This window comes from Hibiscus syriacus, unplaced genomic scaffold, assembly GCF_006381635.1.
Source record: "Hibiscus syriacus cultivar Baekdansim isolate YM2019G1 unplaced genomic scaffold, ASM638163v2 tig00111584_pilon, whole genome shotgun sequence".
In the NCBI taxonomy this organism is placed as follows: Eukaryota; Viridiplantae; Streptophyta; class Magnoliopsida; order Malvales; family Malvaceae; genus Hibiscus; species Hibiscus syriacus.
In genome coordinates, this window is record NW_024063127.1 from 1578347 (window position 1) to 1599534 (window position 21188).

At 34.1% G+C, this 21188-nt stretch overlaps 2 pseudogenes; both read left to right on the forward strand.

Moving 5' to 3' along the window:
- The first annotated feature begins 2157 nt into the window (after window positions 1–2157).
- On the forward strand, window positions 2158–3867 carry LOC120165635 (annotated as a pseudogene).
- A 1154-nt stretch (window positions 3868–5021) lies between these two features.
- Window positions 5022–14084, forward strand: LOC120165589 (annotated as a pseudogene).
- Window positions 14085–21188: the final 7104 nt, after the last annotated feature.

Genomic DNA, 21188 nt, shown 5'->3' on the forward strand with positions numbered 1-21188 from the left:
TTAAAAAAAATAATTAAATTTAATTTGAAAAATGGTTAAATTTAACTTAATATGTTAAGAAAAAAGAAAACAATAAAATTTCTTGCATGCCTACTATTTTTAGAATAAAAAAATTAAATAAGTTTTAGATCGGCCACTTGTTCATATAGATGGGCGGCCAAGAATAATAGCAGAGAGGAACCCACCAATAAAAAGAGAGAAAAAAAAAAAGAAAAATATTCTTATACAACAGCAATCCAACCAATACTGATTTGGAGAATATATATATGCATTACAGAATGATAATTTTATTTATTTTTCTCACTACCTTGTTTTATCACATAAATTCTAACTAATAACTTCACGTGCCAAAAAAAACCTAAATTTACAAAATATTTATAGCTTACGACACCTATTTTAACGAGGAATCTCTTTAATACAAAAAATAAATAAACCTGTTTTTCACTGTGAACTTTAAAATCATATATTTTTTAAGTTCTTTAACCATAATACTTTAAAATCAAATACAATGACGAATCTAAAAGTATATTTTATGGTGAGCACATATACTTTAATAATAAAATCTCTTCAGACGGTACATACAAAAATAAAATTTTAGAGTGATATCATCGTTGAAATAAACTAGTAATATAAAAAATGTGTCAATCTTAAAAAATCTGGTACATCTCTCAGTTCACATATATATATACAAATTTGCCATTTTCCTATAATTAAAGGTGAAGCCGGAAGAGAGGGGTAGGTCAAGTTGGACGACAACCCAATCCCATGGCAAATATATCCGCATCTCAACATGAAGCCGAATTTGGTACAGCTGCTTGAGATGGTTGGACCGTCAATAACAATAAAAGATTGTTGTAACACATACGTTAGGTTTTATCTGCTTGGTTTTCTGCCAAAACAAAACCTCACAAATTATAAACAAGAATGCCATCGTATATAGTACTAATATATATTCGTGGATGGATGGGAAAAATATGTATAATTAAAAAAGTAGTAAATTATTAGATAAGAAGGAGAAGTGAGAAAGGGAAGATCGAAGAGGAAGGAATATCCACATCAAGGTCAAGCAAAAGCGACAGTGATGCATAGTTATGTGAGCCACAGGTTGATTGAAAACGATGCCATGTCCAATCCATCCCCTTCCTTGCCTTTGATATCACCAAAAAACGACTGGTAATACAGGCTCAAGCAACTCATATCAGACATAATAATTAGGTAACTGATTTTGTGAGCCTTAAATTAAATGCCACGTCACTCTATTTTTCACACTTTCTACTATTATTTATAATTAAATGATATTTTCCCTATATAGGACATTTTTCATTTACCTTTTTAGAACCCATGTTAAAAATTCAAGCCCTTGTCTGCAAGGACGTCCTTACGTGCAAACATGGAATACGTGACGTTTTGGAATTTTAGGGTTGGGGTTTGGTTTTGTAGGGTCAAATACAGTCTATGCATGTGGACAATGACTTTTATAATTAAAATATAAGAACATTATTTGATATAGAAACAGTATAAATTAAGATTTAAGGTTCAAAATAGTCAGATTATAAAAATGTATTAAATAATAACTTAAAATATATTTTATAGCTCATAAGATACAATAATAATATACGTTAAATATAGTTTAAAAGTTAATACAATTGTTCAGCTACTTCAATAAATATAACTACATTTTGTTTTTGATAGTTGCAGACCCAACTTCAAATTTTGTTGTTCATCTGATCTATCTATTTCCAGAGTTTAATGGATCTTTATTCTTCTTCCTGGAAGAATTTTTTATGCTGTAATTAATAAAGCAGGAGATAACAGGAAAACATTATGATTTCAGTTCAACAAGAAGAAAACTGTGTGAAATGATTCTCTAATGTTGCACTGAATCAATTATACAAATATTAAACCACCCAGATTATGACTAGGTCAAAGACTGTAGCTATGAAATCTTCATATTTCCTTTTTTCTGTTCATTTAAAATATTTTAAAAAATAAATTTAAATAAATATAAAATTTATCACAAATTTTAAATTAATTGTATTGTTTTCTTGCTAATATTTTATCAAATTATATTTTATATATTATATTAAATTTTTATAGTAGTAAAAAAAATTCTACAAACCAAAAGTTTTCCTCTCTAAAAAGCAAAAAGCAAGGGGAGGGGGGGAGATTAACTAAGAAAGGCCTTTCCCTCTTCAAAGAAACTCTAGTTTCGTTTTATCTATATTCTGCAAACCATTTAGTTTTAAGTTCCATTGTTTAATTTATTACATGCCCTTTTGTTGGAAAGGCAGAGTCAAAAAGCAAACCAAAACACTGTCTTGTGTTTTTTTTTCTTTGCAGATCAGAGCTTTAAAGACAACATGGGTACTTTCCGATAACTCTTCTTCCAAAGATCTTCCTCTTTCATCTGCTTTTTCTTCGTTTATATTGCCTTTTAATGCTTGTTTTGTTGTATCTTTTTTCTTCAATATCTTCTCTGCAAAAAGGGCAAAAAAAAATTACAAATCTCACATCTTTTGTCTGCCTTTTACGTCTTTCCTTGTTTTTGCTATCTCTGGTCTGTGTATCTCTTCTCATGGATTCTGGTAACAGTGGTAGCGTGCAATCTTCGAGTTGCGGTAGTGAAGAGTTTGATTCACGCGCTGACTCAATCTCAGCTTTTTTAACAGTAACCCATCGACCCATATTTGTCATGGTCCTTCCGATATCCAACCGCCGCCGCTGATGCAACACCAAAGTCACTCTCCATCGTCTATGTTGTTTGACCCTTTATCCAACTGCTTAGATCGTCCTTTGTCAAGTGCGACGAACCCAAATTCACAGCTCAACCTCGACTTTGTTTGGTCTAGAAATATAAGATCTGAGCCCAATTGCAATGATCTTGGGGGTGGGTTTATGGCCTCACAACAAGCACAAAGCAGAGCCACGTTTTCTTCCGTGCAGATCCCTCAAGGACCAGAAAGTGGTACAAAAGCTTCAGTTTCAGGCACAACTAACCAACCCACCAACACCAATATGGTGCGTAACTCAAAGAAGAGAACCAGAGCTTCTCGGCGTGCACCGACGACCGTTTGACGACAGACACGACCAATTTCCGAGCCATGGTTCAAGAGTTCACCGGGATCCCTGCACCGCCCTTTACTTCCTCACCTTTCCCAAGAACCAGACTTGATCTATTTGGTACGACTCATTTAGACCCTTGTTCTCCTCATTATCTTTTAAGACCATTTGCCCAAAAACTGCAGTATCCTTCCCCATTTATCTCTTCTTCTACACCTTCCTCTTCCATGGTCGATGCTATAGCTTCTACACCTAGTACTAATTATACTTTTAGTACAACTTCCATTAACTACCAACTACCATCCGAGTTGGGCCTTTCAAAGCAGCTACCTCAAAATCCACTCAACAACAACATCAACATGCAAAACCCAATGCTTAATCTCTTTCAAACGCCTCCGAAATACCCGCTTTCCGATTCTACAGGGTCCTTGGGTTTTCCATCGAACGAGTCTGCTCTCAAAATGGGTGTTTTTGAAGAGTTGGGTTTGAGCCAGGGCCATGGAAATACCAACCTCAGCGGGGTTCAAAACATGGTTCCTTCATCAGATATTGGACTATTGCCAAGCAACGAATATAGTGCTATTCCTTCGATCTGGGGAGAATCAACCGGGGCTCGACAACATGATCTAAGTCTTTTGAGGTCAATCAATGGCAGCTACAACAGTAACACGCAAAAAGTAGTTACAAATGGAGATTTTCATGGCGATAAAGGGTCAGATAATGTAGCTACAAGAAGTGAAGGTATGGCGGGATCATGGATATGTTCATCTGATTAGAATTATCTTAACATATTATCAACAAAATGATAAAAATCTTCACAAAGAATATCAGGGAAATGATGGTGAATATATATATCATCATGATGCATGAAAGAGATGGAATCTTTCTTGTTCACATTTTAACCATGATTTTCAAACGTATATGTAAATCAAAACAGTACTGCCCCCCCAACCCTCCACTTTCTTAAAAGTTTAAACTCCTTTTTGATTTATAAATTATATTTTAAATGATAGTATAGCCTGATCTATATATCACATTTTAACATAGTATTATTATGTTCATCGTGCATAGTCATTTGGTTTTTGTTTGATTGTAGTGCAAGTATCAAAATATAAAAGTAAAATCAGATAACGCAAAACCATGAGAAATTAATGCTAAGAAATCGCAACAACAAAAGAAACCCTAATAATTTACTGTAAGAAAGCAAATGGCCTACAGTTTTGTCTGGTTCTTTCTATGTTATTACCTCTGAATTTAAAAGAAAACAAATTGCTTTGAATAATTTTATTTTATTTGGGTTGAGGATTGAATAGTTTAATATTATTTAAAAAGTTTCTAATTTATTTTAAATAATATTATGGATGAAAAAGTGTTAAAATCTTTTATTCTTCATTTAAAAATTTATCTAATTCAGTTTTAAATATAGTTGTAATTTGTATGATTATGGAACACGTAGATTTCATGTATATAATGGCTAGGGTCTATTACCTGTGGGAATTTGTGCTTCGGTGGAGTTCTACATTTTCTTTACATATTTAACATTTTGATGATTGTTTCTGAATTTACTCTTTTGTAACGTAGATGGAAAGATGCGCATAATTTTATAAAACTGTACAACATTAAATATGAATCAAATAGTTGATTAATTGTCCTATTATTATTATTATTATTATTATTATTATTATTATTATTATTATTATTATTATTATTATTATTATTATTATTATTATTATTATTATTATTATGTAAAAGCATGTATTTGGGGTTATCAATGTGTGACAAAGTGTGGGGATATTATATTGATCAATTTTCATCGATTGGTAGATCATCTCTTTTATTTTAATATAATATAAACTTTCATCTTTTATTTTAATATAATATAAACAAATGAACTTAGTCTCAATAATTCAAAAATAGTTTATTGTTTTTTAGATATACGGGTTTGAATAAGTATGTATATGATGGCCAAAACTGGCAAAAGTTCTCATATAATGCTACAGGGAATTTTTAATTCCCAAACTAAAGTGCTCATCCGATTAATTCTTCAAATGGGGTGTTTTCTATAGTAAATTTAGGATCTTTCGGCATCTTCAGGGTTAATCAGATTTTTTGGTGGGATCTCCCGGCGTCTTCAGGGTGTTGGATTGTTTGTGTTTTCTACGGTAGATTTAGGATTTCTCGGATTCTTCAGGGTGAACCAGATTTTTTTTACTCTTGCTTGGATCTCTAGGCGTCTTTAGTTGAAATCCATGAAAAAATTTGGCTTTTTTACAGATCAAGCAAATTTTTAAATACTTTCTATAAAATTAATCATATTTTGTTAGTATTTTATTTAATTATTTAATTATTTAATTATTTAATTATTTTATTTAATTATTTTGTTTTTTTGCAGTTATAAAATGGAAAGTGGTCATTGAATAATTATATTCGAATTTTTCGGCTTTTAAACTTTTCTCTCGGCTATAAATACACTCTCAACACGTGGATATCTATACTGAAGCGACGACATTCTTCTAGTTTAGAGGATTGATGTGAATGTTTACAGGTTGAGAGCGTATTTACAGCCGAGAGAAAAGTTTAAAAGTCGAGAAATACGAATATAATTATTCAAGGACCACTTTCCATTTTATAACTGTAAAAAAATAAAATAATTAAATAAAATAATAAAATAATAAAATAATAAAATAATTAATACAAAATATGATTAAATTTATAGAAAATATTTAAAAATTTGCTAGATCCGTAAAATATTCTTAAACAGTGCTTAACAAGTAATTAATTTATGTTAAGGTGATATTTGTGTAAAAAAGCCAAATTGTTTCATGGATTCCACTAAAGACGCCTAGAGATCCCAATAAACAATCCAAAAATCTGATTAATCCTGAAGACGCCGAGAGATCCCAAATTTACTGTAGAAAATACCCCATTTGAAGAATTAATTGGATGAGCACTTTAGTTTGGGAATTAAAAATTCCCTGTAGCATTATATGGGAACTTTGGACAATAAAAACTAAGAAAATTTTGAACATATACTCTCTTGTAATTATTTTACATTATTAAAAAATAATAAAAGTAAATAAATAAACATAATAAATGTTATCAAAACCTGAAGATTATACATTATTACTATGTTTTTTATATATAAATACATTTATAGCGTATAAAAAGATGGGAGAATACAAAAATAATAATGGAACAAGCATAAGATATTGGGGAACTTTTATAAAGAAATTGTATGTTTTATTCATTGTTGTGATGATAGGAATAAAAGAGAAATGATTAGCCATGAGATAATTGGAGATAAAAGGGGCCAGCCCTTTTGGGAGAAGAGAAAAATGTGACATTTGTTTCACCATATCACGGTGGCCCATGTAGCAATCATAGATAGCCTCAGCCCACACGCTATCAATGTGGCAAACAAGAAACAGAAAAAAGAATATACCATGACAATACATATGCTAAAATTAATTAATAATGACAATAAAGCATATATTCCTTGTATAAATATAACTTATTTTTATGTTAAAACACGTTGAGTTGAGTGGTAGCCAACAATTGATCGGTATAGTGTGATGAGGTATTAGATCTTTTAAGTAAGGTTATGAGTTTAAATTCTGGTTATAAATGAAGTAAACTGGGTTAGGAGGGTCGCTCTTACCTTTGTAGTACCCGATCTAAATTGATTGATCAATAGATCAGATATCGATAATTATAGAAAAAATCACGTTAAGTGGTCTTGATGGATAAAGATGGTGTTATTCTCTTAAGATGCATAAATTTCATGACAAGGACCAATGAATCGTCATGTTACAAAATTCATTTGGAGGTTGTTGATGAAGTTTCTTATTTTTCATTCTATTTGATTCTTTATTTGTCTAATTGCTCGGTTCATGAAATAGTAAAAAAATATTATGAAATTCGGATTCTCTAATATTAAATAAACTATTTTTTATTATTAAAACTTGAATGTATAATATATTAGTTTATATTATAAATAAGTACTTAAAGTATATTTTTGTCTAATTTAAGTATCTGCAGTGTTTTTGATTAACAACATAAGTATTTAAACTTATCATATTGATAAAAAAAATAGATACATAAGGTACACATCTTTTCAACATAAGTTCTAAAAAAATTGACACATAACATTAATTAAAGAATATTTTACGTATTTAGATAAAAAAATATTGAATATTTTAGGTTTTTTTACTGAAAAATATTGTAGATACCAATTTTGACCAAGAAGATAAATTTAGATGTTTACTTCAATAAAAGGATATTTTAAATACTTAAACGAAAAGATTATATATTTTAAATATTTATTTGTGATATAAACTTAATATATTTAATGATGAACAATTTTTTATATGAGTTTATATATCGGTATGATTTAATTAATTAATTAATTAATTTTATAATTGATGTTCCAAATAATTGTTAATTATTTTTTAAAATGATATATATACATAATTAAAAATAATATATATGTATCTAACTATATGAATAATTAATTAGTGCAATGATCAACTTAAATCATAGTAAAACTTTAATTTGAAACCCCTCTTTCTGTCTTTTTGAGTTTTATAGGCTACCTTTAAAATAATTCTTCACTTTTTTGTTCCTTTAGGTTGACCTTGACTACCTCTTGGATCGTTATCCACTTGAGAAAGAGGTGAATTGGAGTGATGAACTGAGTCTTGGGGAGCATCAGAGACTGGGGATGGCTAGACTGTTCTACCATAAGCCTAAATTTGCAATTCTTGATGAGTGCACTAGTGCTGTGACAACTGATATGGAGGAGCCATATCACATCGTCCAGCACTGGTTGCATTTCATGACGTTGTTTTGTCCTTGGATGGGGAAGGAGGATGGAAAGTTCATTACAAAATGTACCAAGCATTAAGTTGCAGGTATTGCATATATAAATGGTAGTTATGGTGTATTAATCAAGTTTCTTCAAAATCTGCAATGAGAATTCTTCAGTACAAAGTGAAGGCGAAATTGATATGACAGTTTCTGAGACAGACCGCCAAACTGATGCGATTGCAGTTCAACGGGCATTCACTGCTGCTAAAAAGGTCTTAAAAATTCTGAAGCTTGGTTTCTGTGTATTTTTTGGGATCTGTTTTATCTCACCGCAAACTGTGGACTGATTTTTTCTAGGACTCTATCATATGTGTCAGAGGTAATAGCAGCATCGCCCTCTGTCAATCACGATGCTGAATTGCCTATTGTTCCTCAACTCCACAAGGTTCCAAGAGTACTCCCATTGAGAGTAGCTGCCATGTTTAAAGTATTGGTATGTTTTGGGCAAGTTTTCTTTATTCTCTTAAACTAAACTCATTAACTTAAGATGATTCTCATTATTGTGCCCAAAGTAGGTACGAGTAATTGACCTTGTGAAGTTCTAAATTTTACTGGAAAACTCAATGATGAGTTTCCCGAAAATGTAGATTATTATGCCTCGCTTTATGTAGTTGGTATTGCTTATTCCTAAAGTGACTTTCAATGGATTTTTTTAGCTCCTGGAAAAAAAATCTCTATGAATGTTATCTTTGATTAATTGGCCTTTAGTATGGAGTTTGAATCCTAGAGAGCAAATGCTTAAAGTTATATCCTTGTGTTATCTGAAAGTGTCATTATGATTAGCAAAGATGGAGTCAACCACATTGCCACATGTCTCTAATATTCCTATATAACCGTACCATAGCTGATACAAGTAGCTTAAACACTGTTATATAACATTTCTTGAGCATATGGATGATTAATTTTTTATTGTTGTTGATATTTTACTTATCTTCAATATTTGAATTTGAGCAAATTTCATGCAAAGTCCTTAATGTAAGTAATGAGAAAATGTTGCTTTTATCCACCAACACTAGTTTTTTACTTCTTTATATTCAACCTTAAATTCTTGTATTTTAGGTACCCACGGTATTTGACAAACAAGGGGCTCAACTACTTGCAGTTGCATTTCTCGTTGTCTCGAGAACATGGATATCAGATCGAATTGCATCATTGAATGGTATTACAAATCTATTATTATGCTATTTATACGATTTAAAAATATAATATTGCTATTTTACATCCATAAACTTCCAGGAACCACTGTGAAGTACTTTTTGGAGCAGAATAAGACTGCCTTTATCCGTTTAATTGGTGTAAGTGTTCTTCAAAGTGGTGCATCTTCTTTCATTGCACCCTCCTTTCCTAAAGAGCAACTATTGACCTCCATATGAAATAAATAAACTAAAAGAGGGAGTTACTAATTGAGAAAAAGATCTGTGTAACAATGTATTAAATCTACGCTAATATAATACTATCTGCAATATAAGCATACGTGTATGTATAATTTTATCGTCCTAACTACTGTAGGTTTGTGTTATATTAATGATTTAATGCTAGTGTAGAACCCCAATAAAAAATTGATATCTTCCTGCATAAGTTTCTTTCTCATTCCTAGCTTTTTTCAACATCTAGGTTCATGGCTTCGCAGTGAAAAATTATTTTTTAAATAGCCTTTTTTCTTGGTTTGCAGGCACTTGACAGCTAGGTTGGCCCTTGGATGGAGGATTAGATTGACCCAAAATTTGCTTAAGAACTACTTACGAAATATCAATGTTTTGAAAATCGGACCGGTTCAACTTGGAACCGCTGTCAGGTCCGATTCATTCTAATCCGGTTAAATCGTTACTAGTGAACCGTAAAGAACCACTAAATCAGTTGTGAACCGTTCGAATCGGACCGGACTGGAACCTTTAAGAACCGGCCATCAATAAAAAATTAAAAAAGTTAAAATTTTTATTTTGAAGGTTAATCAACTTTTGTTTTGGTTTTAATGTGTAATGTTTGAAGATTTTTTATTAGAAGTAAATCAAGTAATGAATGATGGAATTTTGGTGTGGGGATGTTTTTAGTTTTTTATTAAATGTTTTTGGTATTTTTATTTAATTTCTTAAATAATTATGACGTCGTCTGATTCTTCCGATCGATCTGACCGGTTCACTGGTTCAACCAGTCGAACCGGTAGCACTACCGGTTCACTGACCGGTCCGGTTTTGAAAACCATGCGAAATAATGCATTTTACCAGGTAGTTTGATCAGCTAAGATACATTGATGCCTGTGTACTTGGTTGACATTGCACAGTGTTTATAATTTTCTCTACTGTTACCAAGAATTCTGCAATGGTAAATTCACATCACATACATCTCATTGTAGGTTTTTCATATGGCAAACAAAAATATTGATGCAGATCAAAGAATAACTCATGATCTTGAGAAGTTAACAACTGATTTATCAGGACTGGTTACCGGAATGGTAAAGCCATCTGTTGACATTTTATGGTGAGTACATTGTCTTGATTTATTTTGGTCATAGGATTGGTTTTCTGTCTAATCTTGAATCTTGACCTTGAAAGCATATGCCCCTTTCCTCCCTCATTTATCTACCCTTCTAAGAAAGATTCTTAACCAATGCTGAAAATTTTAGGTTCACCTGGAGAATGCAGCTGTTAACTGGGAGAAGGGGTGTTGCCATTTTGTATGCATATATGCTACTCGGTCTGGGTTTTCTAAGGACTGTTGCTCCTGATTTTGGTGATTTGACAAGTCGAGAACAACAGCTTGAGGGGACTTTTAGGTAATTCTAGTATCCATGTTACTAATACTAAGAATGCTAAACGTACTTACACACGGAAATACTTGCATGAACATGCATGTGCAAAGTGCCAATCTAAACTGGTCTGGTAGTTTAGTAAGAGAAGCTCTGGAAGTTAAAATGTGAAGATACGAGGTAAGAATGGTATGTTTAAAAACTGCAAAGATGAGTTTGTTTTGAGCAAACTTGCTCACATGATGCAGTGGATTGATTAGAACAATTAAAATCTCTAAAATGAGATGAAAGTTATATTGTTATCTCCTTTTTACATTTATGTTTTAAAATTAAATTAAGATGAAAGTTATATTGTTATCTCCTTTTTACATTTATGTTTTAACATTAAATTAATTACATCTAGGTTTATTTCTCTCGACAATTTTTGCCTTGGTTTAACTTTTCAACTTTAGGTCTTCTCATACTCTTACTGTGCATTACCTGTTAAGTTCTTAATGCATTCATGGATAAATGTGAATATGAAAAACACATGTATCCACTTGGGTACTTTTGTGTAATTTTATGGATATCTGGATGTTTTTCTGCATATATCATTCTAATAACTTGCACTACATTTTAATTAGGTTCATGCATGAAAGACTGCGCACTCATGCTGAATCTGTTGCTTTCTTTGGAGGCGGTGCTCGGGAAAAAGCAGTAAGATATTTAACTCATTGTTGTATCTGATACAATTGAATGCCTACCATTGTTTTCATCTTTTTTTTACACTGATGTAGTCATTTCCTTGTGGAAAATTAGATGGAAAGCAGGAGTAGTTTGATTCTTTCTATAAGCTGGAAGTTTGATACACCTTATGTTTATATTGCACAACTATAGTTTACAGTTAGCATGATAGACTGAAACCAAAAGATAAGCTCTTTATTGTATTGTTCCTACAATCCAAAGGAATATATTGTTTGATTGATGCCTTCCCTCTCTTGTTTTTATATATAGAAGAATATTTTACCGTGAAATGACGTGAGTTCTGGAATATTTTACGGATCATGGTCTACTATCCCCCCCCGGCCCCCTTTTTGCATGGTTTGCAGCTGAGCATGCATTATGCAACATTAATATTTCTCCAGAACTTCCGTTTCCTGTCTCTAATTATATGTTTCTTAAATCTAACAGATTGTCGACTCTAGATTTAAGGAGCTTCTTGACCACTCTTTGCTTCTTTTGAAGAAGAAATGGCTGTTTGGTATACTTGATGATTTTGTCACAAAACAGCTTCCGCATAATGTTACTTGGTTTTTGAGCTTATTATATGCCTTAGAGCACAAGGGGGACCGAGCCTTGGTTTCTACTCAAGGTTAGATATCTAACTCGACTTTGAAGTACTTTCTGGTTTTTCCACCTCCCTCTATTTTTTAGGTGAGCTGGCACATGCATTGAGGTTCCTGGAATCTGTTGTATCTCAAAGCTTTTTAGCTTTTGGTGACATCCTAGAACTGCATAGAAAGTTTCTAGAGCTATCTGGAAGTATCAACCGGGTTTTTGAGCTTGAAGAGCTTCTTGATGCTGCTCAGTCTGGTATACCAAATTTACTCTATCCTAATGGTTGTTTCCATTTCTTTTTCATGTGTGTTCTCATTTATTTTGTTGAAACAATAGTATAAAAGGAATTTCATTAAATCTCGTAGTTTCTGCCATTATTCTGAGTGTGAAAAAACTTTAGAGAGTTCAAATATCATATGTTTGGAGGTATACGTTTTCTGTTGGTATGTTCAGGGAGCAATTCATAAATTATAACAATTTAACAGTTGGGTCCATTTGCATGTAAGCTGCTTACAGTATGTCACTGCATTCATTGTTCCTCGGGACATTTCAACAAAAAGCCATGCATAACATATTGAGCCTCACGAAAACATGGGATTCGTAATGTTTGTTGTGTTTCAATTGAACATACTTCTCATAATATCTATCACTTGATAAATCTTTCTCATGATGGATTTGCTTCTGTATGACACATCTGTTTTGCCCTTCGTAAATATTTTTGCTGATCAGCTACTGCTCCGTATCTATGTGACTAGGATCAACTTCTTTTCTTAGTCATCTTTTGTTGTTCAATTTATTTATTTTCAGACTGACTTAGTTGCTTAAATGTTGCAAATTAATCTAACAAGATTGTCATCTAACCAGGGGATTTGAGTGCCAATAATTTGTTGCAGTCTCAGAGGACTGCTTTCTCCGCTAAAGATGTTATTTCATTTTCCGAGGTGGATATAATTACTCCAGCACAGAAGCTTTTGGCTAGGCAGTTGACATGTGATGTAGTCCAAGGAAAAAGCCTTCTAGTTACTGGTTAGTATAGGGATTTTTATTGTTTTCCTTGATAGGAGATTTGTATCTGACTTGCCTTTAATCTCTTAAGGTCCAAATGGGAGTGGAAAAAGTTATGTTTTCAGAGTGCTTCGAGGTCTGTATACATGCTTAGGGATCAAATCATATATCCTCTCTCTCGTGAGGAAGCAGAGTTGAGAGAATTGAAGTTGTATGGACAAGGTAACCTACTTGTATAAGTTGCATTGCTTTCCTTATCTTTTTAATTTCTAATTTGATGTCACAATGTACTGAAGTTGCCTCTTTGCTTTTGAAAATTGTGAACGTCTTTTTTCAGGTAAAAACCCAGCGGATACCACCAGCATTCTTGATGCACGTTTGAAGTCCATTCTTGAAAATGTTCGATTGAATTATCTTTTGGAACGGGAGGAAGGTGGTTGGGATGCTAATCTCAATTGGGAAGACATGCTCTCACTTGGAGAACAGCAGAGATTAGGCATGGTGAGTTAAGCTAAATTCAACACCTTTTGGAGAACAAGATTCTACTATTTATCGCAGGCGGAATTATGTTTTTTGATAACGAACTTTCTGTTTTACCAGGCACGGTTGTTCTTCCACAAGCCTAAATTTGGTATCCTTGATGAGTGCACAAAGTATGCAACTAATCACCTATGTATTTTGCTTAAAAACTGGTAACTAGCTGTCTAATTTACCTGGGTATTCTTCTCATGGCAGTGCTACAAGTGTCGATGTTGAGGAACAACTTTATAGACTGGCAAAAGATTTGGGTATTACCGTTATTACATCATCACAGGCAAGTAATTTGATTCGACAAACATGCAAGGGTTGTTTTCAGAACATTTATTTTTAAATTCGATGGATAATATAGAACATTTATGATACTCATCATGATTCCTAACACGAACATTGCAACAAAATTAGTTCCTTTGTATTTAAACTCTTCCTTTTTCTATCTATTGTGTTTTCCCGGCCTGCTCTAATACCGTTCCATGCTTTGGAGTTACGACTTGTTGATGGCGAGGGTAAGTGGGAACTTGAAGCGGACTTCGCTGTTTCAAGAATCAGTTGACATGATCATGGAGAAGGATAAACTCTTAGTGATGCTCAGAACTGATGGTAGCTAGGTGCTAATGAGAATTATAATTTACCTTTCATTAGAACAGATTGTTGCAAATACTGCTAGTTAGGCAATGATTAGATGAGAAGAATTAAAGTATAATCAAAACTATAATGTATGTAAGCATAATGAAAGCATTCGTGTACAGGTTTCTACCCCTATTATTTTTACCCTTTCTTTTATGGGATAAAAATCCATGTGTTGTAAGAATTGACAGATGCCCAATGAATAAATTCGAAGGTTATTACATTTTTTATCCCTTATGATTATTGTTATGATTTTTAAGAGAAATATTGTATGAAAATTTTACTTAAGATTTACTCCAATTAATAATATCTACTAGTTTGAGTGATCCCTATCACACCCCTGACCAATGGATAAATGCCGTTTATTTACCAGACCAAAAAATGGTTTTGTCTTCTAATTTATTAGCATCCGTTTATTGAAAAAGAAAATGATAAACAACCCTCTTCTTCTTAAACAATGACAACTAAATTTCATTAATAAAAACAATGAAAGAAATCAGAATTATAACGCAACCAAATATAGTGAGAAAATTAGATACGATAGTCATGAAAATCTCGTAGATACGAAGAAAAACGAAAATATTCTATTAAAAATGACTACTAGCATTAAAAGAATTCAATAAATTTCATAAAAACTCAGTGTCTCTGTTGAACAAGACGTTTTACGAAGTGATAAAGGAGTGATAAGTGAACTAAACTATCTGACAAGCTACTTCGTTACATAATTTTGATTATATCGACAAATTTTCTTTTACTAAAGAGGGGATATGACTATACATGACATGTGATTTTTTTTGTGCGAATACCAAAGCGATCGTAAATGTATGCGGAAAACATACTAAAAGTCACAAAGATTTTACTAAGAGCAGAGAAAACGTGTGTCACAAGAGCATATAAAAGCTTGTCACACGGACATAGCTTTTTATTCAACATTAAAAAAGCTTCAAGAAAAAAAAACACAAAGAACATAGTATGAAAAAAATAAATAAAAAAACTAATAATCGTCGACGACCGGCAACCAATATTAAGATTGGTGCCATCGACGACTAAACAAAAATCAAAAGAAAAGATGAATGTAACATAAAAATGTTGAGAGAAAAATTAGGTTAAAGAAAAGGAACAAATTCTTAGTTAATCAAACTAATTTTTAAAAAAGCTGAATTACTAATAGTTTGGAGCTTATTTAATTTTTAATTAAATTGTTAGTAGTTTTACACAAATTTAGGATCGGAGGAGTGAAAATAGATGATTAAGATCAATAGTAAAAATTGTGAAGATATCCACTGGAAAAAAACAATGAATTAATCTCAGCTATCTATTTTCACTCGATCCTAAATTTGTATAAAATTTTACATTGTGTAATTGTATCTTAACTCCCTTCTCTCTCTCTATATATATGACTAAAAAAATTACAATTCACTTAGCATGAAGATATACAGATCAATATATGTCCATGTTGGAGAAAATTATGATGTCAATTAAAATGATATCAATGTTTTCTTAATTTTATATTTAATTATTCATATAAAATTTTATGATAAAAATTATAGAGAAAATAACCTCAGTGACCAAAAATCCCATATAATATACGATTTTAACCAACTTTTTCCGGATTTGCCAAAATGACCAACAAAATCGCAATGCGATCGCTAATTCGCAACGCGATCTCCATTATCGCAAATTCGCGTTGCATTTTCGCAATGCGATAGTTGAAAATCGCGTTGCGATGGTCTACAGTATCGTTGCGATTTTCCCAATTCGCAATGCGAATAAGTAAATCGCGAATTGGGAAAATCGCAATGCGAATAAGTAAATCGCAACGCGAATTGGGAAAATCGCAATGCGATACTGACTATCGCAATGCGATAATAAAAAATCGCAACGAGATACTTACTTTCGCAACGCGATACTGACTTTCGCAACGCGATAATACATAATCGCAATGCGATTTTCAAAGCGCCATTAGTATCCTGGCCAAGTATTTTATTTTTAAATTCCAAACATGAATATTAATATATTGGAACACTGAACTGTCCACAGTATATCCCGTAATCGCAACTCATAACCTAAAACCTAAAATCACAACTCAGTCCCATCTCCATCTCTCACTCTCTCACCCATCTCCGACGAAATCCGTCCCCATCTCCGGCGAAATCCGTCTATCTAAATCTCTCAGAGCCACCCTCACAATCAGAAATGGAAAATCAACCAAATCAACCAACGAGGGTTAGTTTTTTTAATTATTTTCTTTTTGAAATTTTTGCATTATTATTAGGTTTTTCATATTGAAATTGATGATAAGTTTACTGGTAATTTCAATAATAGATTAACCATTTCACTTAGATTGCTTATTAAATCAACCAAGAATCGCAACGCGAAATGCAAATCGCAACGCGATTTTAGTTTCGCGTTGTGATTCTCTCGTTGCGATAGTCATTTTCGTGTTGCGATTTTCATTTTCAGAAACTATTCTTCTTCTGCAAATTGAAACTTGAATGAATTGCATTACTTCAACCAAAAAACAAAGACAAATACGAAATTCACAGTGTTGCATATTTAAGTTTGAAGAATAAACTACTATTATTTATGTTTATTATTGTTTTTGGTATATCTTCACAGTGTAGTTTTTGGTATATCTAATTTAGTATGTTTATTGTTTTTGTAGAACTTTTATTCGGCTCAATTGACCTTGAGAAATAAAGTCAGCCTGGCCAAAACAATTGCGTCGAAGCTTTCACCTGCACAAAGAAAAATATTTGAGGATACATGCTTCGGGCCATGGCTGAAAGTACAACATCCCGGTGGAGATGCGATGTTGACACACCTGTTTCTTTAAACCATGACTAGAGATCTACCAGAGACTATACAACGTCGTGATGAAGAGATATGGTTTGATTTTTCACCGGCGTATACGTGTTTTGGGCGGGAGGAGTTTTGCTTAATCACCGGTCTACGCTTCGGACACGATGATGTAGGTCGGTACACTAGACACATTACCCGCCCATCATGGCTATCCCGGGTTTTTCCTGAGCTGGAGAGGCCGAGTCTACACGTAGAAGACCTGATAAGATTTTTGAATAATAAAGATGGTTTTACTCGGATGGATGACGTCGACGTTGTCCGAGTATGCCTTCTAATTCTTTTGCATGCCGGCTTTTTAGGCAGAGAGGCCAGACAACCTATTCCAAATGATCTAATCAAATTGGTAGAAGACCTAAATGCGTGGAACCTGTTTCCGTGGGGCTCGTATTTATGGAAAGCTACATGGAATAAGTTATCGTCTGCCTTGGATGATCGAAAAAGTTTGCATGACGATGGTTCCAAATACACTTTGACAGGCTTTATTTGGGCCTTTAAGGTAAGAATTTTTATATAATGTTTCCAAAATTATAAGTAATTATTTAACAATTACTAATGTTTGTTATTATATTGTTTGTAGATTTGGATATTTGAGGCCTTTCCCGCCATGAAGACATATGCAATAAAAACTTCAAATAATATTCCCAGGGCTATTTCCTGGAAGAGGAAACGAACCTTGCAATGGGAAGATTTACTACGGTATACGACAATAAATAATGTAAGTTAACATAAATACTACCATATGTTTATAAACAAGTTATTACTAGTACACATTTAACTTTGTTTGAGCTTTTATATTGTTAGGAGGCCAACACTCCTCTACAGAGGCTGACACCCACAGAAGCTGAGCTTGCCACTGATTGGTGGCAAGCTAGTAAGCGTTTTTTTGATGGAACGGTTGATGAGCAGCCTCCACTTCAGGAGCCATCACCTCGCCCAGAGCTATCACCTCACCCAGAGCCATCATCTGATCGACCCGGCTATACACCTCCACAACGACAGCCATCACCTATTCTATCACATCATCGAGCCTCTTCTCCACCATCACCACAAGATAGGCGACCGGCAAAGATGCCACAACGTTTATCTCCCTGTTCTCCACCTCAACGGGATGAGTTAGGGGAGTTACGTGATGAGGTCAATGCCTTGCGTGAGGAGGTCGGTACTTTACGCAAAGACGATGGTGCATGGCGTGTTGAGGTGTCTACATTACGCGGTGAGGTAGCCGCTCTACGTGAGATGGTAGCATCGTTGCAGAATGAGGTTCATACTCTACGCAACCAGGTAAGTTTAAGATTTTTCATACTCGTAATTCATTCGGTTGCTGCCAATCTGTTTTTGTTAGTATTTGTTTTTGGTTTTGTTTTTGTCTTTTGGTTGAAGTAATGCAATCCATTCAAGTTTCAATTTGCAGAAGAAGAATAATTTACTTTCGCAACACGAAAATGACTATCGCAACGCGGAAATGGCTATCGCAATGCGAAATGAAAATCGCAACGACAAAATCGCAATGCGAAATGAAATCGCAATGCGAAATGAAATCGCAACGACAAAATCGCAATGCGATTTGTGTTTCGCGTTGCGATTTTGTCGTTGCGATTTCATTTCGCGTTGCGATTTTGTCGTTGCGATTTTCATTTCGCATTGCGATAGCCATTTCCGCGTTGCGATAGTCATTTCGCGTTGCGATTTTAAGTTTCGTGTTGCGAAAGTAAACTATTCTTCTTCTGGAATGTTTATATATGTTGTCCTTTTAAATGTTTATATAAGTGCTTACTTCTGGAATGTTATCTGAGCATTTTGTGAACTATGATAGAATAATGATTTGGGTGAATACAATGCTAGTTCGAAACATATTTGTCTTTGTTTAATATCATGTCTGTTTATTTACTGATTTATGTATTAATTTTTTTTAGCGGCCCGATAAGGTGGATGCTTTACGTCGGGTTTTCCTTGCACGACGGAGTTCACGCATCAGACGGCGTGGACGTGCTATTACGTCTCCGTTCACCCCAATGGTGCGAAGACTCCGCAAGAAGAAGCCCGACTCACCGGTCATCCCTCAAGAGTCCCCTCCAATCGTTCAAGAGGCCCCTATTCTCCCTCAAGATTCCACCCCACCGTTCAAGAGGCCACTGTCATCGTTGAAGAGGTCCCTCCCACCATTCCAGAGCCCGATTCACATGGGGTAATATATCGAAGTATTGAGAAACCCCCACCGGTTCCGGACATGATGGATGAGAGTTGGCTCTCGTATGAGTTACCGACTAGTACCCTTCCGGTATCTGAAGTGGAGAGGAGACAACTACCGGAAACAATTATGGATAATACCCTTTGGGCTAAGACCGCAGTTGATTTTTATCTACATGAGCGGAGCCAAGGGTGTTACACTGACATCAGCAAACTCAACGATGAAATGTTTTTGTTGCTTGATCGGTCTTGGTGGGGTGTGCTATTAGGGGTTGAAGACAGTGGCTATTTGGATGGGGAGGTAAGACTATATTTGTCTTATATATGATTTTGATTAATTTGTTTAAAAATTAATGTAATTCACTAATATATGTATTTTTTTGTAAAACAGCATATCGATGCGTGAGTGTCACGTCTACTAATAATAAGGAAGCTTAGGAAAAATAAAAAAAATTCGCTATATACAATAATGCCGACGGCTTTTCACGCAGTTCACTTGAAGAATCAACGAGATGAATCATTTTTGTTGGGCAATGGACAAGCTAAACTTTATCCTGCATGGTGGGAGGTCGATAAGGTTAGTGTTTATTTTTAAATTTTTTAAAGGTGTTAATAAATAAGTGCGCAAATAAATGAATTATTACTTATGATCGCAGGTGTTTATCCCTGTTTTGGAACGTCATCACTGGCTTCTCGACCTCCCACCATGCAGGATAAAGTTTAGCTTGTCCATTGCCCAACGCAAATGATTCATCTCGTTGATTCTTCAAGTGAACTGCGTTAAAAGCCGTCGGCATTATTGTATACCGTGTATTTCTTTTATTTTCCTTAAGTTTCCTAATTATTAGTAGACGTGACACCCACGCATCGATATGCTGTTTTACAAAAAAATACATATATTAGTGAATTACATTAATTTTTAAACAAATTAATCAAATGAAAATATAAGAAAAATATAAGACTTACCCCTCCATCGAAATAGCCATTGTCTTCGACCCCTAATAATACGCCCCACCAAGACCGATCAAGCAACAAATAAATATCATCATTGAGCTTGCATATGTTAGTGAAACACCCCTGGCTTCGCTCATGTAGATAAAAATCAACTGCGGTCTTAGCCCAAAGGGTGTTATCCAGAATTGTGTCCGGTAGTTGTTTCCTCTCCTCTTCAGATACCTGTATGGTACTGGTCGGTAACTCATACGAGAGCCAACTTGAATCCATCATGTCCGGCACGTCAGAGGGTTTCTCAAGAATCCTACATATGACGCCATGTGAATCGGGCTCTTGAATGGTGGGAGGGACCTCTTCAACGATGACAGTGGCCTCTTGAACGGTGGGAGGTGACTCTCGAGGAATGATAGGGGCCTCTTCAACGATAGGAGTGGACTCTTGAGGGATGATAGGCGAGTCGGGCTTCTTCTTACGGTGTCTTCGCACTATTGGGGTATACGGAGACTTAATAGCACGTGCATGCCGTCTGATGCGTGAACTCTGTCGTGCAAGAAAAACCCGACGTAAAGCATCCACCTTATCGGTCCGCTAAATAAAAATACAAATATCAGTAAATAAACAGACATGATATTTAAACAGTGAAAACAAAGATAAATATATTTCAAACTTTCAACCAAAAGACAAAACAAAGACAAAAACTAACTTCACAGTGTAAAAAGTTTAGCAGTTTTGGCAGCAACCGAATAAATTTACTAAGCAATCTAAGTGAAATGGTTAATTTAAGTGAAATTACGAGTAAATTTATCATCAAGTTCAATATGGAAAATCTTAAACTTACCTCGTTGCGTAGAGTATGAACCTCATTCTGCAACGATACTACCATCTCACGTAGAGCGGCAACCTCACCACGTAAAGTAGACACCTCCACACGCCATGCACCATCGTTATCGCGTAGAGTACCGATCTCCTCACGCAAGGCATTGATGAGGTGATGGTGGAGAAGAGACTCGATGATGTGACGGGATAG